At 37.5% G+C, this 27,822-nt stretch overlaps 1 long non-coding RNA gene and 1 pseudogene across 1 annotated transcript in view; both read right to left on the reverse strand.

Annotated features, from left to right (window-relative positions):
• Window positions 1-26,260, reverse strand: LOC144311982 (60S ribosome subunit biogenesis protein NIP7 homolog pseudogene; annotated as a pseudogene).
• LOC144312205 (uncharacterized) overlaps window positions 1-27,822 on the reverse strand; it is a 279,387-nt gene that overhangs the window by 26,978 nt on the left and 224,587 nt on the right. The gene's annotated exons all lie outside the window — the stretch shown is intronic.

Below are 27,822 nucleotides of genomic sequence, written 5' to 3' on the forward strand. Positions count from 1 at the left end.
AATATCTAACTTTCATGGCGTTAAAAAATAATGAAGAAAATCTATTGTGGTCTTCTCATGAGTTTGGAAAATACTGTTATCACAGATAACAATCAGCTAGCTATTCTTGGCCTCAGTTCGAATGACTTAGAACCTGTTACTCAAAACAAGAAGCCCTCCGATTCAAATATAAAACACAGTATTCTTTTTAGTCACAAAGATCTGAAACACCATTTTTGAGCCATTTCCGCATAAGAATCCAACCTGCATCGTCCGTAATAGTGAAAATATTAAACTAAGAAATCCCTGAAGAAGTCACAGTGTTGACAAAATTCAACATGATGATGGAGCCTACCCAGACACAGGAAACAAAGCTAGGCCCTTCCACACAGCCGCAAGTCCTCGCGATGATTTCGTTCTAGGTCAATGTCTCTTCATGCCGCACACATTCCCCAATGTCTGCTTGATGAAATACCACAATCACCACGGGGTCTACTTTCCCGCAGCCTTGTGTAGACTTTGCTGCCACCCCAAAACCCAAAGGGACGTCTGCCATGGAGTACACCACCACTCCCTGGTACTGGCAAGTATTTTCAGTGATTCGACCCAGTCCCGATTTCAACACATGGTTCCCATACAGGAAAGACTGCTCTGCTCCAGGCTTTATCCACACTCCATCCTTGGCACAGGGTGCGGGGTAATCCAGAGCTGTGATGTGTAACCGGAATCTGTGACTCTTGGTGAATTTCCTGAAGCAGGTCCCCAGCGACACCGGCTTGTCCCCAGAGATGTTGGCGGCCAACTTCAGCATCTTCTCGCTCACGTAGTACACCCGGTCGTTGTGCAGCCTGAAACAGGAGGTGCCGTCCGGCCTGTCGACAGCCGCTGAAGATTCTCGCCGACGTATTTCGCCATCTTCTCAAACATTACGCGGCTCTCTCCTCCAGTCAATGGCCGCACGTTCCCGCTGGGTTGCAGCCGGAAGCGGAAGTCGGCGCCGCCGCGCGGGCAACCCCACAGCCCGCCTCCCTAGCGGCCTTCCGTTCGCTCCCCACGCCGGCGCCCCCAGCCTGGACGACCGCAGGGGAAGGAAGCCCCCTTGTTCTTTCTACACACCAAGCACAGATCCACCTTGGGGCTGTGGACTTGCTGTGCTTGGAATAATTTACTCACTGGCTCCTTCACTGCATTCACTTCTTTTTTTAAAAATTTTATTTATTTATTCATGAGAGACACCCAGAGAGAGCAGAGACACAGGCAGAGGGAGAAGCAGGCTCCATGCAGGGAGCCTGACGCGGGACTCGATCCCGGGTCTCCAGGATCGCGCCCTGGGCCCTGCCAAACTGCTGAGCCACCCAGGTGTCCCCATTTCCCTTAATTTTATCTCTTAAGAGCAGGCTTCCCTAAACTAGTTACCTAAAAAAAGTACCCCTGTCATTCTCAATTCCCTTTGTTTTCTTTATTTTCCTTCTTAGATCTTATCTATATCTAAAGCTGTATTAGTTTATATGGTTGCCATTCTCCTCCACTCCAGTATGAACTGCACATGTGCACATTTCTATTCTCTTTTTTTCGCCGCTCTATGCCAAAAATCTAGAACAGTGCCTGGTATGTAAGAGGCATGCAACCATTATTTATCAGATGTACCTTGGTCTCTCTCTTTTTAAAGTGAAGATAAGAAAAATCTTCTTTGCAGTCTTTGTAAAGACCATAAATAACGTATTAAATGGAATCCCAAAGTCCCCTAGCACATTGAAATAATCTGTCTGTGCCTCATCCTTTTCCTTCAGACTTACCAGTTGTGTATACTCTGGTGGACTTCCAGCTGCTAATGAATGGCACTCTTTGCCTGAAGCCTATTTCTGAAGCCTTGAAAGAACAGAAGTAACACTCGCACCTTAATCCCTCAAATTGTGACTCTCAGGTGTTGATGCATAAATATTTCAATTACCCACCTCTCAGGATAGTTCTGAGGCTTGCATTTTGCACCCTTCTCAGAGTTTCTCCACGGGATCAAGCTCTAGCCAATCACGGTAGTAGCTAGCTTGATAATGCATCCCATATTGGCTGCATTCTCTTTTCCTTTATCATTTCTCTACCCCCCTACTGTGGTTTCCAAATAAAATAATTGCACTGAGTCATTGTCTAAGGATCAGCTTCTGGGGGAACTCAAACTGAGTTATTTAAAAAACGGTATTTGTGGGCAGCCCAGATGGCTCAGCGGTTTAGTGACGCCTGCAGCCCAGGGCCTGATCCTGGAGACCCAGGATCGAGTCCCGCGTCGGGCTCCCTGCATGGAGCCTGCTTTTCCCTCTGCCTGTGTCTCTGCCTCTGCCTCTCTCTCTCTCTGTCTTTCATCAATCAATAAATAAAATCTTTAAAAAAATAAAAAAAATAAAAAAATAAAAAACGGTAGTTGTATATACATAATGACTTCTAGTCTATCGGGTAGAAGTCAGACCTCTTGACATAAAATATCTGTCTGTGTAAGTGTGTGCCATCCTACAGGGATTAATTATTAAAAATAATCGTGTATTTCTCTGATATTTAGGTCATGCCAAAATGTTTTACATTGTAGTTCTTGCCTCTGAATTGTATACTTGTTTTCTTAGTTCTTTCCATAATGATTAAACATGTCTGATAATTTATTTCCAAATTATCCATTTGATTGTTTTTTTTTAATCTTTATTTATTTATGATAGTCAGAGAGAGAGAGAGAGAGAGAGAGAGAGCGAGATTGAGAGGCAGACGGAGAAGCAGGCTCCATGCACCGGGAGCCCGACGTGGGATTCGATCCCGGGTCTCCAGGATCGTGCCCTGGGCCAAAGGCAGGCGCCAAACCGCTGCGCCACCCAGGGATCCCCATTTGATTGTTATGTGGTTCTCAAACCTGGCTCCATTTCAAAATAATTCATATCTTTGGGTGGGGATCAGGTATTGATATTTTAAAAAGTTTCCTCAATGGTCTCTGGTGCAACTAATATGCCCAATTCTGGTAAGTCATCCATAGTTTCCCCTCTTTTCAGTTTCAATAACTTTATTTCTTCAGAGTTCTCTGCAATTTTATATGATCATATAGTTTATCTTAAAAGCCTGTTTCATTATCATTTGTTTATAGATTATCAGAGTTTTAAATGATTTTAAGATGTTACTTTAGTCATTTAAATCCTTAAGCATTAAGATTTTGTAACTCAGTAAACCATTGATTTCAAAGTATGTAAAACTCATTTAATTTATAGACATTTTAACCTTCATTTCAAAAATATTAAGCATTAATACAATGTGGTATTGACATAAGGATAGAAATATACATAAATAGGGCAGCCTGGGTGGTTCAGCAGTTTAGTGCTGCCTTCCACCCAGGGCATGATCCTGGAGACCTGTTGGGCTCCCTACATGAAGCCTGCTTCTCCCTCTGCCTGTGTCTCTGCCTCCCTCTCTCTCTGTGTGTATCTCTCATGAATAAATAAATAAAATCTTTTTTAAGAATGAAATATATATCATATAGAACATAAAAATCATATTCAGCTTAATATTGGGTAAAGATATATAAGCAGTTTACAAGTAAAGATATTTGTTGAGAGGTAAGAAAATAAATGTATAAATGAAGATGAATCTTATGGAGATTCTCATTTATGACTGCTTTTCTAAAGGGCTAATCACTAATATGTTCTAAAGAATGCGTAAGGTGTCTTCTGTTTCCAAACAGGATGTAATGTTCATGGGTGGTTATGAAAGAATGTAGTAAGGTATGCTCCTGTGGACAACCATAAAAAGCAAGATAAGGAATAAAAAAATATATATATTTAAAAAACTATCAGAGAGGGCAGCCCTGGTGGCTCAGCAGTTTAGTGCTGCCTTTGGCCCAGGGCATGATCCTGGAGACCCGGGACCAAATCCCATGTCGGGCTGCCTGCATGGAGACTGCTTCTCCTTCTGCATGTGTCTCTGCCTCTCTCTTTGTGTCTCTCATGAATAAATAAGTAAAATCTTAAAAAAAATATATCAGAGAGATGCAGAAATCTAAGGAATTATTTGGACTACAATTCCAGAGATAGGGAGAATAATTTACAGATAAATAGACAATTAGCTACCAGTTTTTCCCTGGAACAATTGTCAGTTTTTGGTGTAGGCTTACACCAAATAAATGGTGCTTGACCCAGACATAAGACTGATACTAGAAGATAGAGAAACCAGTCTTTTAAAATTGGAGATTTCAGAAGCTCCAACTATTTGGTTAAGCTTTTTGCAAAAGATATTTGCTGAAATCTGAAGTTGCATAGGAATTAGGAGCCAAGAAAAAAAAAAGAAAAACCCTGATAGGTAGAATGAAATTTCTTGCAGTGCTTAAGAGACAATGATCAACCAGGGCAATCTTGAAATTAAAATAGGCTACAGATGAAATCCTCAGAGTAAGTAGTGGATTGACACTGAAGATCTATATCCTCTTTTTACCTGGAGATATCTCTCGGGGGAGGGAGAGGGATGGGCAGAGCACAGAAGAGGCTAAAAACCCAGGTTTGGCCTTGGCACAGGCTGCTGTTAGGGGAGACTGGTAGAGATTTTGGCATTTGTGCAGGGGTAGTGAATTGAAATGCCTCAAACACCCTACTGGTTTTCTCCTCAAGCATTTGACAAATTTGAAGCTATGTTAGCAGGCTAAAGAGCTAAACTGAAAAACTCTGAATAGGTGAACTACTGAAGTCTTATAGAGTCAAGAAGACAAAAAACTCAACAGGCTCTTAGAAAATAAAACCCTAGAGGACCACATCCTACAAATACTGGCAAATCAGGAGTAGACTGATTTTTAGCAAAACAGATCTAAGGAGGACCCATTTCAATCCCTAAATGGATTCAGGTGAGTGGTCTTTTACCCTAAATGGATTCAGGTGAGTGGTCTTTTACATTATCTAAAATAGGAAGGGAAACAGCACTCTATGGTGGGCTAACATTTTCTGGGGACACTATGGTTCTTTCATACATACTTTGTGGCACACAAGACAAAGTATAAGATATGTGAAGAGGTAATACCATATATTACCTCTAGATGAAGATAATCTAAAAAAAAACTATAAGAAATCAGACAATAGAAGAAGATCAGATATTGTAGTTAGCAGATGAGAATATAAATTAACTATGATTAATATGTTCAAGAGAAAAGAGAGAAAAAGCAGATAAAATAGATGACAGGATAGATCATTTTCATCAGAGTATTATAATTTTAAAAATTAAATCTAGTGGATATTATGTAATTATAAAATATAATAACAAAAGTTAAGAACTGAATGGGTGAATTTAATACTTGATTAGACAGAGAAGAACCTCAAATCAGTGAATAAAATAGAGTCTAATTTACATGTAATTGAAGTTCCAGAACAGGGGAAAGAAAGAGTATAATAATAGCAATATTCATAAATGTTTTACCCATAAATACCCCTAAACTGATAAACATCATCAGGTCACAGGTTTAAAAAGTTTAGCATTAATGGAGGGATGCTGGTGGGGAGTGGGCTAAATGGATGGTGGGTATTAAGGAGGGCACTTGTTATGATGAGCATTGATGAATCACTAAATTCTACTCCTGAAGCCAATATTACACTACATATTAACTAACTAGAATTTAAATGAAAATTTGAAACAAAAAATAAAAAAATAAAAAGTTAGCAAATGTCCAAGAGGATTTAAAAAAGAAACCTAGACACATCATCATCAAATTCCTGAAAAACAAAGGTAAAGAGAAATTTTTAACAATTATTAGAACTTAAAAGACAAATCCTTGTCAAGGATTGACAAGCTGAATAGCCAATTTCTGAACAGAAACAACAAAAAAGAGAAGCATATGGGAAAAGGTCTCTCAAGTGCTGAAAGATATTTAACTACCAATCTGAAATTACATACCTAGCAAAAATATTCTTCAAAATGGACATGAAGATATTTTCAGACAAATGCATATTGTTAGTATGACTATATTTTTTAAAGATATTTATTTTTTAAGTGGATTTTCTAAAATAAAGAAAATGAACACAGTCAAAAACATGGAAATGGAAGAGAAAATGGAAAATACCAAAAGAGTAAATATTCAGGAAATAGAAATGAACATTGACTTTGTAAATTAATTTTAATGTTGATATAGTGCTAAGTAAAATTAAAACTAAATGCATGGGAACAATAATGAAAAATTTGATAATGGGGGTTTTAAAGTAGTAAAAATGTTCCAAAGTTGCATTGGGAAGGTAATAATTATTTGGGGATGCCATAATCTCTAAGAAAATAATGTTTTAGTACATATCTACTATTTAAAAGGGGGAAACTATAATGATAAAAAAGTGAGTATTGAAAAGGACAGAAATGAAGAACAAAAAAATATGAAATGTGAGAAACACATGGAAAAATTATAGCTATAAAATCCATTAGATCAGTAATTACATTAAATGTAATTGGATTAATACTTCATGTGAATAAGGAAGAATAATTGGATTAAATACACAAAACCCAACTATATGCTTTTTATGAGTAAAACAGTTAATTCAATAACATTTCAGAAAAGTCAAAAGTGAAATGATGGGCTTGGGAGTCTAGAGAATATAAAGAATATTACTTCCCCCTTACAATAAGAACAAAAAAGCTGGACAATTTGTAAACTCAGAAGTTCCTTGAACCCTTCCGAGTGCTAAGATTGTAGGGTTGAAAACTAATCTGAAATATGGACTGAGGTGTAAGAGCTTGCTTACCAGGGTATTGGTAGCCAGACACCAGTAAGAAGTAGATGAGTTAGCTAGAAGAGTTGATGGATTGGCAAAAGTAAATGTGGGCCAGAAAAAGAGTTGGAAGACTGAAATCCACAGATATGGGAGAAGGGAGGAGTTCATATTCTCTATGAATCTCTACTAATGACAAGTACTCACTGGGAAGACTAGGGAAAGTCCTGAGAAGAGTCCTTCAGGGCGTAGACCAGGGGGAGAAGAGCAGCTGCTGTTGAAGGGGCACAAAACTACCCAGATGTTTCTCCTTCGTGGAACAAAGCCTTACTATGCAGGGCTGGGAGGACAACGAAAACTGCTGCCCCCAGGGTAGAAATAAAAACTCCTTGCAGTTGGAGGAGGGAAACAGAAAAACTACCTTCACCCCTGAGGGAGCAGGAAGAACCTATGCTGGATCCAGAACTATGGCTGGAAGATAGGCAAGAGGTTTTTAAAAGTTATACTCTCAAATCCAAGGAAACAGTAAGTATTCAACACTGAAGTTTAAACAGAAAATCAGAGAGTGCCACCTCTGCCCTGCTTCCCCACAAAGCTATGAAGCATATAGTAAAAGACAGTGGAGTATGGCAAAGAGAGAAGCCCCTCTATGTAGTACGGTATAAAGGGAAAACCTAAAGCTGAGGGTGGAGCACAGCCACTGGCCAACCAGCTCCCCATCTAAACTGTTATCACTAGAATTTGAGCCTAGCAGGCACTCAAAGTGAAAAAGGAACAAGAAATCTCAAACCCAAAATGATGCTTTGATTAATATGAGCTCCCATACTAAAGGCCTAGCAGAAGGAAAGGTATGCCCTTTTCTAGGGTCAAAACCTATTTACCCCTAATGTTCTACATAAATCAAACACACGTGTGCACACACACACACACACACACACACACACTCCCAAGAGGCAAAACAATCAGAGAATTAGATGTGGTTATTATAGAGATGTTGGAATTGTCTAACTGGAGAATTGAAAATAACTATGGTTTCTATAGAAAAGACTCAGTGGAAAACTTGGACAATGTGTAATGTTATATGGGTAATTTCATAAGGCATGGAAACTATTAGAAAGAATCAAAATGGGAATGATAGTGAAAAACAAAAAATCACAACAACAGAGATGAAGACTGTCTTCTATAGACTCAATAGTAGTCTCAGCACAACCAAGGAAAGAATCAGTAAACTTGAAGATATGTCAATGAAAATTACTCAAACTGAAACAAAAGAGTAATAAGTGCAGGAAGAAAACACAAACTAGAGCATCCAAAAACCATAGGATAATATGAAATTGTTTATATGCATTACTGGAATTGCCAGGAGAAAAGAGAAAAATGCACAGAAGCAATATTTAAGAAATAATAGTTCACAATTTTTCAAAATTAATGACAGACAACAAACCTCAGATTCGAGAAGTTCAGAGAATATCAAGTAAGATAAATGCCAGTCAAACAAATAGAGCACACATGTAACTATATCAATATCAGTTGAAAAAAAAAGACGAGAAAATTTGAAGTTAAAGACATATATAACATATATAACATATATGTTATATACATATACACCCATAGGCAAAAACAGAAAAAATTCAAAATCATATCTCTTACCTAACACAAAAACTAACTCAAATGTTTTATAGACATAAATACAAAACATAAAACTAAAACTTCTAGAGGAAAATGTAGGTAAAAATATCTGTGACTTCAGGTTAGGCAAAGAATCTTGAGATATTATATTATAACAAGATCCATTAAAGAAAACCTATATAAGTGGGATATTATCCAATCTGAAAAGTTTTGGTCTGTGAAAGGCACTGTTAAATACGCGAAAAGATAAGCTTGAGATTGGAAAAAAAAATATTTGAAAAATCACATTTCTGACAAAGATCTTGTATCCAGAAAATATAAATAATTCACAAAATTCACCAATTCGGCAACAAACAACTAAATTTTTTTAAGCTTTCCAGGTTATTTAAACTTATAACTAAGTTTAGAAGCCTCTTTTCTATGGCATCCTCTCTCACTTTTCTGAGAAACATAACTCTCCTTCTGTCCTAGATTAGAGTTGGCTCTGAAACATGAATCTAAACTCCAGACTCACTCATTCATATTCCCTTGAATTTGCCTGGGGTGGCTTTCTGGTGTGTATATTGGCAGCCGACAGGCAGCTGAGCTGATATTTCGCTTGTCCTTCTGTCGCTTCTGTTTATTCTATTCTTTCTTGGCACCTGTAGATTTAAATGTGACTTTAGATTTCAGGCAGGCACATCTTTTGAAAAGCAAAATATAGAATCTAAAATATTGACGTTTACTTTGAAAGATTATTAAAATGTATCTGAACCTGTCCATATGACTCATAAAATGGTGAAATTAATATACCTTTCAGCACCTCTCCAGCAGCAAATTGAACACCCTCTTTTCATTCAGGATAAACCTTGAGGCAAATGCACTGATGGTGGATGAGTTGCAGTAAACTAATTCTTCTAATATTGATTTTGGTGATTTGCTCATGAGTTTGTTTCTAAGGACAATTTTCAATTAGAGTGGTAACATTCAAATTTTAGTAGCCATGAAAATCGCCTAGGGGAGGGGTTTTAAAAAATGTAGATTCTTGATTTCCCATCTTACAGATTGTGTGTAGTTAACATTGAGGTGAATTTCCCAAACCTGTGTTTGTAAGTAAGTACCTTTCCATGATTCTAATGCAGCTGGAGAACACTTTAACACTTTTAAAGTCCTGAGGAAGAAGATCATCTCTGAGAATTTTATGTATTTACGTGTGTCCTGTAACTGAGAACTAGCACAGCCATTGAACTTCACTGACGCAGATATTCTGAGGCAAAATAGAGCTTGGTAAAATATAAGGGGAGAAAATCTAGCTTTGAAAATGAATCTCTCTGCCCTTTTAAAAGAATGACAACTTTTGTGAAATGATTCACTGGAGAATTTTTATGGGCCAAGTATGATAACAATCATTAATATTCTGGCCACAAATGCAATTCATTTGGTAAACGCCAGGCTCTTTGAAGCATGAAGTACCTTATGTAATTGCATTTTGCAGCAAGGATGTGACAATGGACCCCTGGGTGGTCATGGGGATCTCTCCCTTGAAGCATTGATGGAAACTTTGATGTGTGGTCCTGAAGTGGAGCTGTTTCAGTTTCCATCCTTCCTCCCACCCCATTTTCTGAATTATCAGAATCAAAAAGGAAAGAACATTTTTTTTTTCTGTTTTTGTATCTTATGGTCCTGACTAAATGTGAAAATATTCTGGCTTTCAGAAAGGTGGTATTAAAAAACAGTTTACTTTCTCATATGTATGTAACAATTATTATGAAACCAGCAAGGGGAAATGTGAAGGCAATTTAGTTATCCCCACAGTACTATGTTGCCTTTTGCTTTTTCCCTAGATTTTAGCCTTTTCTGTAGTGAAGAACCTTATATCTACCCCTCCCCCCCAATACTTTCTCCATCAAATGCATTTTCTTTTTTACTTCATTTGCCTTTAGCTTTGAAGTGCAACTGGGAATGGCATTATGGCCTTGGATAATAGAAGAAAAATTAAATGTGTTGAAAAGCTGTCTGATGCCTTTTCTGGGAGGGTGAGGCTCGTTGTCATGCACGAACCTATTGGCTGATTTCTAATGGAGGACACGGGAGTGTGATTCTAGAAAATCCTATTGTGAGTTTTGGGAGCTCAGGCATCCCATCCTTTGCATTTGTTAAATTGTATTTCTCATTAGAGATAACACTTGTAACAAGCCAGACGAAAGTAGGTCTTGCTGCAGCTTAATTTGAGAAAATTGATTAAGATAAATTTAAGATTGTGCCCATCTTAGAGAAAAATGAAAAAACTCATTATGAAAAGAATGGGCCGCTTGCTGTTATTCTGATAGGGAGCAATTTAATGAGTAAATTTATGAACTGTTGCAGCCAAATTTTTGGCATTTGCATTTTGCTTGGTAGTTCCCAAAGAAAAATATTAACTCATGTTAGGAGGAAGTTAGCAGATGTTGACAGAGAAAAAATTTGGAAAATACACATTGTGAAAGAAAGTTAAAATAAAATGTTAACATTTTATTTAAAAAAGATTTTATTTACTTATTCAGAGAGACAGAAAGAGAGAGAGAGAGAGGCAGAGACATAGGCAGAGGGAGAAGCAGGCTCCCTGCGGGGAGCCCGATGTGGGACTTGATCTTGGTACTCTATCCTGGGACTCCAGAATCACATCCTGAACCAAAGGCAGACTCTTAACCGTTGAGCCACCCGGCATCCCTATTGTTAACATTTTAATGCATGTGTTTTTGGCCTGTTTTCTGCAGGTGTGTGTACACCTCATTTTTGGCATCATATTTTATGCACTGTTTTGTATACTGCTTTTTTTTTTAAAAAAAAAAACCTATTCTTAGATTGCCCAATGCTGTTAAATTTTTTCACAAACATAAATTTAATGTTTGTATAATCTACCTTTAGGCACTATAATTTATTTTACCATTCTTTTGTAATTGGACATAAGCTTGTCTATAATACTCTAATAATCTCGATCTGTCAGAGAAGGCCTAAAATATTGGTTGAAGATTCCATATTTCCAACAAGGAAATTAAATGGCAGATGGTGGATTTATAGTCACTAACTCACTTATTAAGAAAATTTAAAATGTTGGCTAGGATTGTAGGCCTTAGGAACTGGTTATTTGGGCAATATCTTTTTGTTACATTTGGGGTTGATTCATTGTTTCTAGAGTTGCTTCCATGTTTGTGGTCAGTGGATTAAAGAAAGAGTCCCAGTCTTTTCTGTAGGAGGATGAAAGGGAAGGAAGATGGTTTATAGCACCAAATCTGCAGAGTTGTGGAATTTCATTGTGAAGTCTTGAAGAGATCTGATCTCCGTAACTTCTCTAATTAGGTAGGAAAAGGTTTCTCCCTTTGGTTTATGGTGAGAAACATGGAAGTCTGTGAGGTGACCAGGGCTTGACATAGAGACATTTTGGGGAAGAGATAATAAAGTTAACTTTTTAGCAGACAGAAGTTTGAGATCTTCTGACACTGAGGGTTTTAGGCAGCCATCTTAGAGACTAAGAGTGGGGAAGAGGACTCACTTAAGAGTCCCAGACTGAAAGCCTGAGTAAAGGGTTGTTTGTTCATCATGGATAAATGAGTGAATTAATGAATATTTCTGATTATCTAGGTCTCAGACACATGCTGGGTGTCTAATATTTCTATTCAGTTCTGACATTAACTCTGGGAGTTGGCATGAGACCATATAGACTAAGGCTATGAGACCATATAGACTAAGACCATATAGTCTCACAAGTTTGCCTCCTACTTCAGATGTCAGTTACAATGAGGTGCCCAGGCTATCTACAGTTATGTCTGACTTGGCTACAAATCTGAGGATTCCCACAACATCCTCTTTAGGTTTGATAATTTGCTGGAATGAAAATTCTATCCACTTTATTATAAAGGATAAAAATCAACAGCCAGATGGGCAGGTACATAGGGGGAGATCCAAAAAGGTCCTCAAAGCCTCTGTCTCTGTGGAATTGGGGTGTATGATCTTGACAGCCTGATGTTCATCAATTTGGAATTATTGCCAGGTTAACTGGGGAGACCCCAGGCCCTGGGGCCTTGACCAAGCCTATCCCAAAAATGTTGCTGAAAGTTCTTAGTCTCACCATGAGAAAGAATTCAAGGACAGACACAGCACAGCAAATGAGTGACAAAAGCAGGGAAATTTAGTAAAGCAAAAGTACAGTCTCAGAATGAGAGTGGGCTAGCTCAAGAGAGAGATAGCTACATGCCCTGGGGTTTGTGTTCTATCTTTTATCGACAGTTGTTAACTCTGGAGTAGAATATTCATTACTTGGAAAGATTTCTTGGAAGCAAGGTTTTGTGCCTTTCCCCCCTAATTTGGTCAAAGGCTTCTTGTCTGGTTTAATCTGGCTTCTTGTGGAGTGCTGCCAGGACAAGCCTGACTTTCCTGATAGTTAGACATGACTTTCTCTGTCTCCTCAATGTAACCTATTAGAACCTAACTGTTTACCCTAATAGACGCTCTCCAGACTCCATCATTTGGGGAATTTTATGGAGGTTTCACTATGTGGTAATGATTGATTAAATAATTGGTCCTTGGGAATGGAACTCCTCTTCAGCCCTTCTCTCCTGCTTCAAAGGGATTTTAATTGAGAGAGTGGCTTAAGTCAAGCTTCACCTACAAAAAGTCCTTGAGACTGTCCTACAGCTAGGGAAGGGATCTCTTTAGGCCTTGCCTGCTATTTTTTTCTTATACCCACTTGCTCTGCCTTGGAGCATTAGCTCTGCATTAGCTCCTGCTTTGATGCATCTCATATAGGCCTCTTGATAGTCACACTTTGACCCCAGTCCCAATTCTCTGCACAGAAGAGTTCCTGGATCTGCCTTGGTTCACACTTTGTAGCCACTGGCACTCTCTGCTCCTCCCTCACCTCCATCCCAGGCAACTATAACTTCATCCAGCTCAGTGTCTGGGGCTGTTTGTCTAAAAGGAAACACATAAAAGTAACGTACAGAACAAGTTCCATTCAGAATTGCAAACTGGCACTTTGCTATAGTAATAACAATATTAATAAAAAATTTTAGAGGCCAATGATATATATATATATATACACATTTTTTTAAAGATTTTATTTATTTAGTTATGAGAGACACAGAGAGGCAGAGACATAGGCAGAGAGAGAAGCAGACTCCCTGCTGGTGGCCTGATGTGGGACTCAATCTGGGGACTCCAGGATCACACTCTGAGGTGAAGGCAGCCACTCAACCACTGAGCCACTCAGGCATCCCTAAAAGCCAATGATATTTACAGAGAGATTACTAAGGGCCAGGTATTGGCATGTAGGAAGCTGGGAGTGGTGGTGGAGAGAATACTTAACAACTTGGGGACCAGTCAAGGGAATCCCCTTATTTCTGTTTTGCATATGAAGAATGCTAAAGTGGCTAGTTAAGCACTCTAAGCACTTCATATCCATTATTTTAATAAATTAAATTTAATAAATTTTAAAAAGCCCTATAAATTGTTATTACCATTTTCCAGATATCTGTAAATGTAAATCTGTAAAAATGGCGATAGCATCTTTTTACTTTACCAAGTCACAGAAAGGTGGAATAGGATTTAAACTCAGTAATTCTGACTCCAGTGTCAAGGCCACAGGAGAATACAGTGATATATCCAAAAAGGGTAGGAATGAATTTAAAAAGGTTTCCTAGAAGAGGGTTTGTAATTTCTCTAAGCAAATAAGACAAGCCTGAGGACAGGATGGGAGAGGGAATTCCATCTCAAGAAAATACTGTGTTCCCCTATTCCTAGAACCTACTATGATTTCTCTCAGCTTAAAGTCTTTGCACATGCTAGTTTCTGTACTTGGGATGCTTTCTCTCTTCTATTCACCTAACTTCTGTTCTTCCTATAAAAATTAGATACCACTTTGTCTTGAAGTCTTTCTTGCATGCAGTGCTCTTGATTTATATTTCCTTACTCACCTTGTGCTGACTGCTAACATAGCTCCTGGTAGATTGACTGTAAAAAATACCCCCAATCTTACACCCCTCTACATCCATGCACTTTGCCACATAACTTTGCAACCCCACCAAGCGGTGATATCTATTTTCCCTGACTCCTCGAGCATGGTCTGGACTTGTGACTTTCTGTGCCCAGTATTAAGTGGTTTAAATGATGGCATGCCCCATTTCAGTCTTGACTTTTGTAACTCCTGGTATCTTTGAGCCCTGAGTCTCCCATGAGAAGGGGCTGGGATGCACCGCTAGTGGGCAAGGAAGCACATCAGAATAGCTGAGGCAACCCTCAAAATATGTAGCCCTTGGCAAACCACCAGCTGACCACAGATGCATGAGGAAGCCCAGAAGAAAACTGTCAAGACCAGCCCAAGTTAGCAAAACTGCCTAGTCAACCTGGAAATTCATGAGAAACAACATTATTGTTTTAAGCTGCTAAATTTGGGAATGATATATTGCACAGCAATTACCAGAAGATACAGAAATTGATGCCCATAATGAAATGCTGAAGTATGTAGCATTGGCTTTCTATCCAAGTGGTAAGTGGAGGCTAAAAAAATGATGGGCAGATTTTAAGCTCATCCTAGAAAAATTGTGAGGAAATTTTGAGAGGAGGCTGGTAGAACAGCAACCTGAATTATATAGTAAGGAAGTGACTAGCAAATTGCCTGTTGTGTCTTGGAGAAAGGAACATATCCCTGACAAACTTTTGGATTTGGCTGAGAACGTCTCTAGGCGCAATGTTGGAAGTATCAATTAGTTGCTGCCTGATGAAAAAGAAAGAAAAAAGAAAAAGAAAAAAGTTGATCAGGTTGCAAAATGTGAAGTCTGGAAAATTTAAATGTTTTTCATCTCTAGTCTCTCAAGTCAGTAAAAGATCAAATAAAAAGTATGTCAGAAAGATATGGCCTTGGGGTAAAGACAGATAATGGAAACAAGCATGCATAGAACCTAGGCAAACACATTTTGGTCAACTAAAGGAAAAACATAATTGGTTAGTAGTGAGGAATTAATATGCAAGGAATCTAGAAAAGTAGGAGAATTTTTAAAAATTTGAGGATGTACTTATTTCTAAGTACTGCCAACTTTTTTTTCTCTTTTAGCCCTATAATTGTCGTCATTCTCACCCCTCTCTCATTTGCTCTATTTCTTTTTGTTTACTCTCTACTTATCTCTCAATGTTGGGAGCAACATAGCAAATTAAATATAATTATCCTTGTAACATTTTCCAAACCATCCATTTTATGTAATGGACACTGCATGATAAGTTTTAAACATAATCAGGATAACTGAATACATGGTAACTGTATTGCTGAGTAAATTTATAAATTTATAGAAGAAAGTATAACTTAATACCTAAGTATTATTGTGGTGGGAAAACATCTTTTAAATTGGAATTGGAAACTAAAGGCAAAGCAATGTGTCAGGTGCAAGGTGTCAACTGAAAGTCCCTTAAAATAGAACATACTGGATTTTTTTCTTTTTCTTTTTCTTTTTTTTCTTTTTTCTTTTTTCTTTTTTTTTTTTTGGCAAGCAAGAGAGTTTCAGAGTACTTTTCCCCTTTTAACCACTTGTGGAATTGAGTATAGTTTGTTGCCTCATCTTTTGAGCTTCTGCATTCTATAAGTCACAGAATGGGGATATTTGTGTCTGCCCAAATTGAAAAGGCTAGAATAAAAAAAAATCATATGTTGTGATATTCTGTTCTCATTGCCAAAGCAGGCTCAGCTCCTTCCTGATCAATGAGGTCAAAAGGAGACCTTATTCTGAGTCACTTCCAAAAAAATCTATTTGCAGTCTCCACATATTTTCAGTAAGCAGATGATGATGATAAATTAAGACTTTTCTGAATAATTCTTGGAACACAATTTCTTGCTGCACTAAGTGGATGAAAGTTATGATATTTGGATTCAGAATAGCTCAGCAGTGTGGTGTGGTGGCTAGCAAGGAAGAAAGCATCATAGGATGTATCAGCAAAAGAAGGAACAGTGAAATGTGATAAGCAAGTGTCTCCTTTCACCCTATCATGGCTGAAAGTTCACCAGAACTAGCAGCTAAGTTTGTATCTCTGTGGTCTGGAAGTTGTGAATATGTTGGAGGGGTGTAGAAGCAAGCAGGTAGAGTCAGAAGTTGAGCCCATAAAGGATTTGAAGAAAAGATTAAAGAACATCTAAGACTACTAAGAGTGAATGTATGCTGGTCAGAAGCACTGCATCAGGAAGGTTCCCTGAACTTTAGGACTTCTGTTTCTGGCATGATAGAATGACTTGCATCAAACTGGCTCTCCTTCCAAGACAAACTGTAAAAGCTGGATAAAACAATAGTTTGAAGACACCAGGGAGTAGCCAAATCAGCCAAGAGTTGAAGGGCCAAGAACTCTGAGAAAAATGAGGTGAGCTGGGGAGAGCCCACATTTATTTCTATATCTTTTCTTGGGAAATTTTCCAATTTGCAAATTGGAGAATAGACGCTTAGCAGGTAGAGGAATGCTGGGATTTTTATATTCTCACTAGGCCAAGGAAACATGTTGGACCTTGAGGCTGCCAAGTTAGCAAGGAATTGAAGACCCAAAGCCCTAGAAAGAAGAGAATCTTAGAGGAATGAGTCTGAAATTCTGTGTGAAATTTCCTAAGGCTTCTACAAACTCCTAGCTGTGCTCACATGAGATACAGTAAACCAACTCTCTGATGAAAATAGTGGAATTCAGAAGCAGAGCACAGATTTTTGAGTCATCTAACACTGAGTAAACAGAAGTTGGGGTTCAGGGCTCAATAAGATAGAGAAACTCTGGGAAATTCATCTGAGCATTTGATTAAGACTACAGAAGGGAACCACACTAAAGGTTAGAGCTGAGCCACAGCATTAAAAGCAATGCTGAAATACACAGTATTCCCAATACCTATTCTGTTTTACAAATCATCTCCAAATTTAGAGGTTCAAGACAATAATTTATTATCTCTCATGGTTCTAGAGGTTGACAGATTCACTTGGTTGGCTCTTGCTTAGTGTCTTTCATGTGCAGCCAGATAGCATTTGAGGCTGAATTCATTTGAAAGCTGCATCACTAAAGCAGCCTGGGTGGGAGGTCTGGAGTAGCTGGGGAGAGTGGTTGAATATTTACCCCTATAAGAGTCCTCTCCACATGACTGGTTTGAGCCTCCTTATGCATGGAAGTCTTAGGGTTGCTAGATTTCTTATGTGGTGAATGGTTTCCCTTAGAGTGGGCATTTTAGGATATAGGAAGTAGAGCTAGTAGTCTTTTAAGACCTGAGCCCCAAAATGGTACGGAATCACTTCTACTATATTTTGGATCAAAGCAATCCCACAGCCCACCTAGTTGTAAGAGAAGAAGAATGAAACTCCTCAACTCAATGGGAGGAGTGTCAAAGAATTTGAAGTCATTTATTATGCCACAAACTAGTTGTAATAAAGCTTTAAACCTATCCTTGATTGGATGAAATTCATCTTCATATACTCTATCCACCTGTCAGAAAAAATTAAATCCTTAAGGAAGAATGATTACTTCATCCAGAGATCCTGTAGATTGTGCATTTACAATGTTTGACATTCAAAGAAAAATTCCTAGGAGTGCCAAGAAGTAAGACCAGATCAAAAAGCAAAAGAGAAAGCAAATAATAGGGATAGGCCAGATGTTAGAGTTATAATATAGGGAATTTTAAAATAAATGTGATTCATATGATCAATATTTTTTTAAAAGTTGGAGAGTTAAAAAGTTGGAGAGTTTTGCCAGAAAACCAGTATCTATAAAAAAGAATAGAGTCAAATGGAAATTCTAAACTTAAAAACACAGTATTAAATATTATGAATTCAAAAGGTTAAGCAGGGAATAAGAATGAATCATTAAACAGGAATACAGGGTAAAAGAAAAAGAAATCCAAGTCTAAACACGCAAAGAAGAAAAGGATTGAAGATACAGAATGAGTGTGAGAAATGTATGATAGAAGGTTAAAATGATTACCATATTTAATTGAAGTACCAGGAAAAGAAGAGATAAAAGGAAATATAAACAACTCATTTGAGAGAATATTGGCCAGAAATTTTCCATAAGTTGGAAAACATCAAACTTACAGAGTCAAGAAGTACTATAAAGCCCAAACAAGATTAATACAAGAAGATCAATCTAGACATATTATTCAAACTGACAAAAGCAAAGTACAAAAAGAAAAATCTTTATAGTAACAATGAGACATCCTCCTTCAAAATAAGATTAAAAGTTGACTTTTCAACAGAAATGTTGAATGCCAGAATCCAGTACGATGATTGATATCTTTAAAGTATTGGAAGAAAATAATTGTCAATTTAAACTTGTATATATAGTGAAGATGTCTTTATAAAATAAAGCAACATAAAGACAGATTTAGACAAATAAAAATGAGATAATTTATCTCTAAAAGATCTGTACTAAAAGAACTACTAAAAGGAAAACTTTAAGGAAAATATGATCTCATGGAAAAAAAAATAATTCAGGAAAGAATGAAGATCACTGTGGGTGGGGAGATAGTGAGGAAAGCTAAATAAATATTGATGACTGAGAAAAATAATTACAAAATCTTTTATGGTTTAAAATATATACAGAGTTTTAATACATGAGAACAATGAAATAGAAGGCAACTCTCTCTTCAAGAGAGTTGTGAAGTGTTTAAGGTTGCACTGTCTGGGAAGCAGTAAAAAACTATGGAAGACTGTCATCAATTAAATACGCATCTTGAAATGTCTATGATAATCACCAAAACCACTGTTGAAGGAGAAAATAGAGAAATAGTTTTATTTTATTTTTTTAAGAGTTTATTTATTTATTCATGAGAGACAGAGAGAGAGAGAGAGAGGCAGAGATACAGGCAGAGAGAGAAGCAGGCTCCATGCAGGGAGCCCGATGTGGGACTCAATCCCAGGACCACAGGATCACGCCCTGGGTCGAAGGCAGAAGTTTAACCGCTAAGCCACCCAGGTGTCCCGAGAAATAGTTTTAAATATGCTTGATTGAGTCAAAAGAAGGCAAGAAAATATAAAAATAACAAAAATAGATGTAACAACAGAAAATAACCAGATAGTAGGTTTGACCTCAAATTTGTTAGTAATTATATTGAATGTAAATGAACTAACCCCTGTAATTAACAGAAAAAGTTTTGATAGAGTATATATCAAAACAAACAAAATCCAGCTATGTGTTCTTTACAAGGTGCAAACTTAAACAAAGAGTAAAAATATAGAAAAAGTATATCATATAACAATACCGAAAAGAAAGTTGATATAAATATTCCAATATAAGTCAAAGTATATTTTAAGGAAATAGTATTACTAGACATAAAAAGATATTTTATCACTAGAAGATGGGCATACATTATATAAAGCAAAAATCAACAAATAAAAAAAGAAATGAACAAATCCAAAATCATAGTTGGAAACTTTAACTAACTAAATAGTCTTAGTGATAAAATAGAACAAACTGACAAAAAAAATTAAAATGAAAAGGGGGAAAAAACAACCAATAAGAAAATAGACAATCTGAACAGCATATTAATAAACTTGAATTAATTGGCCTACATAGAACAATATATCACAAAACTACAAAAAAAGAATTCCTTTCAAAGACATACATATTTGCCAAAACAGATATATGTTCAGTCATAAAGAAAAATTTAAAATGTAAAGGAATGAAAATTTAATACTATATACTCTGATAAGAATGGGATTAAGCTTGAGATCAAAAACAGAAAAACAACAAAAAAGATCCCCAAATTTAAGAGATTAAGTAATATACTTCTAAAGACCCATGGGTCAAAGAAGAAATTACAATCTAAAATAGAAAATATTTTTAGTCAAATAAGAATGAAAATATGAAATATAAAATGTAAGGATGTAGCTGACCAGGGCAAAAAAAAAAAAAAAGTGCAGCTTTAAGTGTTAATCTTAGAGAAAAAGACAGGCTGAAAAATCAGTCATCTAAGCAGATATTTCAGGAACAAACACAAGGAGAAACAAAGCTTAAAGAAAGAGAAAAGAGGGTAGCCCGGGTGGTCAGCGGTTTAGAGCAGCCTTCAGCCCAGGGTGCGATCCTGGAGACCCAGGATCGAACCCCACGTCAGGCTCTCTGCATGGAGCCTGCTTCTCCCTCTGCCTCTGTCTGTGACTCTCTCTCTGTGTCTCTCATGAATAAATAAATAAAAAGCTTTGAGAAAAGAAATAAGGAAAAGATAGATAATAAGCTCATATACAATAGATATGCAATCAATTAAATAACAAACATATATACTATGGAAAGAACCAACAGAGTTAAAAGCTCTTTCTTTGGAAGAAAGATTAATAAGATTGTTAAGTCCCTAGCAAGACTGATCAAGAGAAAACACAAATTACAGATATCAGAAATAAAAAGGGGTTATCCATACAGACTCTACAGACATTTACAAACAATAAAAGAATATTATGACAACTTTGTGCTGACAAATTTCAAAATTTGGATAAAATATACAAATTTTTTGAAAAAAATAAATAGAAAATCTGGACATTCCTATAACTAAAAAAGGAAATTCCAGAGCCAGATCGTTTCACAGGCATTAAGTGCCCCAAATTGGAGCTGAATATTTGCACTTTATCCTGAAGTCACAGTGGTATAACTAAATGTACTGGAGAGACCAGACAAATAACCATTAGAGGACAAAACAAGGTAGCATATAATTAAGTTATTACATTGTTGATATAAGCCTCTGGTCATGTGGAGCAAAATCACAAAGGAGAACAATGAAGCCTTCTAAAGTCAGAGAAGCCCTCAAGTGGGTGATATTTTACATCATGACTACCCAGGAAAGAACAGATTATAGTCACTTTTGTTTTCATAAATAAACAAAGTTAGAAAACCCCGGGGAAAATACCAAGAAAGGAAAATACTGGCCATTTGTGTCACTTAAGTTATATTGATAGGAAATCAAAACAACCAATCCGTGCAGTTGATGCAATGTTAAAAGAAAACCAAGTTTGTTGCTTAATAAATTTTGTTCTTTGAGTTTAACAAAGCATTGAAGAATATCTTGTCTTCAGAAAATTGGGTAGATTCAACAGCCATTCAAAGGGGTTAGTTTCAAGCAAACACTTTCAAAGTCCCAGAAGTAAGGTTAGAAGTAGGGCCAAAGACCTTGAATGCTCCCAGTGATTTTTCCCTTGATTAATTGGCGTTGGCCAGACTTTTGTTGTGTTTTTGTCTGGGGTTATTTTGGATGACATTCTACTTGTCACATATCAAAACTTTCTAGTGAGATGCTGCTGAGTTCTTGCTAGTATCTCCATAAATGCCTTCTGTTTGACATCATTTTCTCTTCCTCCCAAAGATGAATTCAATAAGCCAACTGAAAATGTCAAGAATATTGTGTGTAATTGACATTAGGAAATGCTTGGCTTCTTTTTGGGTGGCTGGCACTAAGCTTTGCACCAAAGTAGTCTGACTGCCTGTAAACATTTTGTTGACCTGAGAAAGATAGGTTTATGGAACCCATTTGCATTTTCTGATAGAAAAATGCTGTACTAAAATATTTTGTTTGGTCATTTTGATAATTTTGGCTTCTTGTTCACCAGTTGGGGTTCACAGGTTGGGCAGTGCATTAGCTTTCTAATCCTGCCATAACATAGTCCCACAAATTTAGTGGCTTAAAACCACATGAATTTATTATCTTACAGTTCTGAGGGTCAGAAGTCTGACAGGGGTCTCCCTGGGCTGAAATCAGGGTGTGGCAGGTCTGCGTTCCTTTCTGGAGGCTCTGGGAGAACTGTTTCCCTGTGTTGTCCAACTTCTAGAGGCCGCCCACATTCCTTGGCTAGTGGCTCCCTTCTTTGATCTTGAAAGCCAGCAATATAGCTAGCATCTTGTGACTCTGTTTTTTCCCCACATCTCTTTCTCTGACCAAGGCTGGAAAGGTTCCTCACTTTTAGTAATTTGTGGGATTAAAATGGGCCTACATGGATAATCCAGGATAATATTCTTACTTTAGTATCTGTTATCTTAATCAGATCTGCAAAATCCCTTTTGCCATGCGAGGTAACGTTTTCATAGGTTCTAGGGATTAGGGTGTGGGACTTTGGGTAGGGTCGGGATAATTACTCTCCCACCACAGACACCTACTCTGACAAAGTAGGCAAGGACCATATCATGGATGGAAAACCTTATGTGCCTGTCATAAGTTGGAAGGAAGTTCTGATTTCTCTTTTCCAGTTTGGACTGACTCCCTTGCCAGTGCTCTGCTATTTGGGGGCAGAAGCTGGTTTCTAGTCTCTGTGGCTCATTGAAAAAGAGAGTGATTAAAGAATGATTGGTATTCATTACCCTCAATGGTACCCATGACACCAGGCAACTTTAACCCCTATTCAACAGTAATTAAAAAGCTATTTGTTATCTCTTTATACTGTTTATCTTAAGACACACACCAAGATAAAAGGGACTCTGACTTTCTACAGATTCTATAAGCCTTTGTTTCTGCTAGCTATTGCCATCATTATTTTATATTAAATTTTTAGTTTAAGTGCACATAAAAAAGATGTGACAGAAAAAATGTGACAGATTCCACATATATTGCTTTCAACTGGCTTAATTGTATACATTTATAGTGATGAAATTATTCCATATCTTATAGAAGAAATCTCTGAGAAAGTCCAGTATTTCTCAAGTTTCCCCCTTTCCATACTGTTCCCATGCTCAATCAATCTTCCTCACTAATATCTCTCATTAAAAGAAGCTATTCTTAATGGAGCATAAGTCACAGTTTGAGACTAACTGATCTAATCAATCTCCATAATATGAAGTAGGAAAACCTCGAATAGGTTAAGTATAACTTGACAAACATCACATAGGTACTTAGCTGAAAATCCAGGTTTTGACCCCAACACCACTTCTTTCTACTTTAAGCTTTAAACTTTACATCAATTTAGTTTCAAATTTAATTTTATCTCAGGCTTTCCAATTTTCCCTTTGTTAAAAGCAAAATATTTTTTGCATTTTAGTCCTTTTGTTTTGTTTTGTTTTTCAACTTAGGCCTATATTTTACAGGCTTTACTATCTTTAGTAGAAAAGTAAAATTCAAGGACCAAACATTGACATACAGTCTCTTTCTATGCCCCACATCACCTTTTTATTTTTGACAAGGAGAGATTAGTTTTGTTGAAGAATGTTTCTTTTTTTTATCTTGTTCTTTTTAAAGACTTACATTCCCCTCACTTCCTCTCCACTTCTAGTTCTCCTTCCTTTAAATAATATCCCACACTCTACACGCCTTCTTGCTTCCTCCTAGGTCTAAGACTAACAAAGAGCAGACATAAATAGCTATAACAGTGGATGTTGATTTAATTGCTTGGCCACATTTTTACTTGGGTCTTCTCTGAGTCTTTCCTCCAGATGCTTACCTAATTTTCTTCCTCCTTGGTCTATTTTTTCCCCTTCTAAAGAAAATGTACCCAGCTCCATCAACATCACAGTTTTCTGTCAACGTAAGCAGGAGTTAGCTTCCAAAAAAAGATGGCTATATTGAGCATTTATATAGCACCTTCCCCCTCAGCAATTGAAAACCTTCCATAGGAGTGAGATTTACCATCTATATTACACTGCTGATGATAAATGGAGGCAAGGAGTAGGAGTAAAGATACTAGAAGGTGGGAAGAAGATGTATTATCAGTTATACTTTACAGATGGAGAGCAACTAAAGTACTATCCAACTATTTCCCTTTATCATTTGGGGCTTTTGGGGAAGTCACAGTGTTGGAGCATTGATCAGTAGATTGGCTAGTCAGGAAATCAATCCAATCCTCTACTGAAGATGCCTAAAATAGATCTACACAGCCCATGGATGAAAATGTCCTAATATGTAGGCAAGTGAAGTGGCTTAGATCATAGTATGGTACCATAAGGAAAGGCATTGTTTTCATGGCTGTCATGTCCTGAATTTGGACCTTATTCTGTCCCTTTCTCTTTAATCTCCACAAAAATCCCATTTTCTCTTCTGTGAAATGGAGAAAGGCAAATAGGGTTTTTTCAAGTTTAAGTGATGAACGTGTTTAAAAGTTGATGGTAAAGACCCAGTGGACAGCAAGATAGAAGAGAGAGGGGATAATTTTTTTTAATAATAAATTTATTTTTATTGGTGTTCAATTTGCCAACATACAGAATAAGACCCAGTTCTTATCCCGTCAAGTGCTCCCCTCAGTGCCCGCCACCCAGTCACCCCCTCCCCCCGCCCTCTTCCCCTTCCACCACCCCTAGTTCGTTTCCCAGTGTTAGGAGTCTCTCATGTTCTGTCTCTCTTTCTGATATTTCCCACCCATTTCTTCTCCCTGAGAGGAGATAATTTATAAAACAAGGTCCTTGCCTTGGTAGGGGACTGGTGGAGGGATAAGCCTTAGAAATAAGGCCCTTTATCAAAAAGAATGAAATCTTGCCATTTGCAATGACATGGATGGAGCTAGAGTGTACCATACTAAGTGAAATAAGTCAGAGACAGACAAATACCATATGATTTCATTCATATATGGAATTTAAGAAACAAAACAGATGAACATAAGGGAAAGGGGACAAGGAGAGAGGGGGAGAGAGTGAAGCAAACCATATGACACTCTTAACAATAGAGAACAAACAGGGTTGATAAAGGGAAGTGGGCAGGGGTTGGGCTAAATGGGTGCTGGGTATTAAGTAGAGCACTTTCTTAATGAGCACTGGGTGTTACATATAAATGATGAATCACTAAATTCTATACCTGAAACCAATTTTACCCTATGTGTTAACTAAGTAGAATTTAAATAAATTTGAGATAAAAAAATAAGGGCCCTCTTCTATAGTGGCAGGAGGAGGCATGCTGGAAGAATGGCTACATAAGCACATAGTTTTGTAAATGTGGTAGTGGAAGTGGAAGGGTGTCTCCTCTGAGGATCTTTATCTTCTCTGTGAAGAAGGAGTTGATGCCACCTGCTTTGAGGATTGCGGGATGTAAGGAAGTCAGAGAATTGAGGACAGTGGAGAAAGTATGGAATTCTCACTGTGGAGAATAGGAAGAAGAACAGATATAAACTTCAGTAGTATTGCTTGGCAGTGTTTCATGTCCCATTGAGGATGCTGACCATGAACACATAATGAAAACAGCCTGCCGTGCTGTATTTTCTGCAATGATACTCAGAAAGGTTTGAAGATAGTTGGGTTCACTGAGAAGAGTCAAGTAGATATAATGAAAGGAATTGAGGAAAGTAATTAAAGAAATTGATAAGAAAGTGGTGGAAGTAACAAAATGCTGAAAATCGGTAAAATAGGGAAGGGAGAGGAGCAAGGAGGACCCAGATAAGTGAGGGTGGTCAAATGCATTCAAAGAGCTGGTTTAACAGAAATAACTGAACTACCAACTTCTACTATAACTACATTTACTCAAAATTCATTTTCATCTCTTCTTGACTCAATTATTTCATAGTCATCAGTCAAGATCAAAGAGTCCAAAATAGCCTTGCAGCAATACCCAGAGGCACCAGGCTCAAAAATATTATTAACTGGCTTTAATTCCCCCTTCCTGGCCCTATAAGTGGGGTATGACAGTAGTGGTATTTTCATGCTGAAAAAAAAATAAACACCATACATTTGAGAATTTTCATATTTACCCAAAATATTATGCCTGACTTATTTAGGCATACCTTAAATGATTTTAAAATGAGCCAGGTGTGCAATGATGGGAGGGCTGTACTTCTGTCAGAACCAGGAGTTCTCATTGCTTGCATCTCCTTAATATGGATCAGAGAAGGTATGGTGGAGGGGATGAGAGCTGTTATGTTCTTTACAGGTCTTGCAAGGGAAGAATTGTCACTTGCATTGAACAGTGACTCTAGGCTATCAGGAAATTCTGATAATTTGGAGTCCAGACAATCTAAGAACTCTGGAGTGGTAGTAATGGTTAAGTCATCAGAACCTTCACCTGCATTGGGCACGCATGTGTACCTATTGGTCTTCACATAACTCATACACTGAAATTCTGGGTCACATTCTCCTTTACTTCTCTGAGGAGCAAAGGTCTCCAGTACCTCAATGCAGTGCTCTATAATTGTGTCATCAGGACAGTGCCATTTCCCTTGTTGGTGGGCACTGTGTTGAGATGGAAAGGGTGCACAGGAATTCAGATTCTAACTAAGAACATTTCAGGTTATGTAGAGGGATGGAGTAGGATGAGCATTGTTCCCCACATTAATACTTGAGACTGGAGGAGAGACTGTTACAAGGGAGGACTAATTAAGTGAATATTGAAATTTCCCTTGGTGTTTTCTTTCCCCAAAGGGAAGATTTTTTTTTTAGTCTCAACCATGAATGGACCAAAATAGTACCTCAATTATTCCTTAACCCATTCAGAACACTGTGCTATTTTCCTTATCAGGTTTGTTCTAAGAGTATGAAGTAAAGGTGTTACTTTTCCAACTTAATGGAACAAAATGACCAGCCTGAACATGTTCATTGCTGGTGGTACTATCTTGAGTAAAGAAGATTTTAAAAAGTACATTCAGAGCCAGGGAAATTTTCTGAAATATCCAGTGAGAACTTTTAAACAGCCACATCTTTTTTCTTTTGTTTCAGAAGTCCAGCCCCTGAAGTGCTCAGTTCTGAGAATTGTTAGGGAAAGGCAAAACTCTTCTGGCAGGTACTGGGATGTTTGGTTGGTTATGACTCTGCACTGATCCCAGGAATGTTAAGAAGCATGTTTCCATGAAAACCACACTTTAATAAAAGATGACTATGGTTAAATCTAGTCCCATGGGGTTACTAAAAAATAAAAATGTGTATATATTGGAAAACCTAGTGCTTCTGTAGCCAATTTTGCCAGGTACACAAAGGAGGCCTTTCTGGAAGGTTTCACACCAATCCTGTCTATTATGATTAGAATGGCAGTTCCTAGTTCTTTCAGTTATGGTTTGTCAGTTTTTCCATTAAAGATCACAGTGTCTTGGAACACAAACTTCTGGTGTGTTTCTAATCCCTCGGAGTCTTGCTGATGGCAGGCAATCCAATGGCATGCAAAACACATCCTGCACCATGCCTTTGCCTAAATTTTTGGTGTGAAATTCCAAGTTTTGTAAGTCTAGTCTTTCCCACACAATCCCATACAGCTATCTTCAGATCCAGGAAATTCTTGGACAGAAAGTAGAAAATGAGAATTTTTTGCTTTCTGGAATGTGAGGAGCTTTATACAAGCGGCTGAGATATTCCTGGTGTATAACCTGGAACATGTCTCATTTGTTCCATTTTCTTTTGGAAGAAGTATACATTGTTGACCAGATGTAATTGTTACCATCCAGAATTATGATTAAGAACAAAAAAGCGCCTGATTTTGTCAGGAAGCCTAGGTTAGAGTTTAGCCCTTCCACTAACTGCCTATATAGCCCTGGGTGATCATATACACATCATGGGAAATGGCTTTCCCTTTGGAAAAATGAAATGTTTGGGTGTGTTGGAATCTAAGCCCTTCCAGCTTTCACAATCCAGGAAATTCCAGAGAAAATCAAAATGTCTTGTCCTAGGATTCACAGTACTACCC

This window comes from Canis aureus, chromosome 4, assembly GCF_053574225.1.
Source record: "Canis aureus isolate CA01 chromosome 4, VMU_Caureus_v.1.0, whole genome shotgun sequence".
In the NCBI taxonomy this organism is placed as follows: Eukaryota; Metazoa; Chordata; class Mammalia; order Carnivora; family Canidae; genus Canis; species Canis aureus.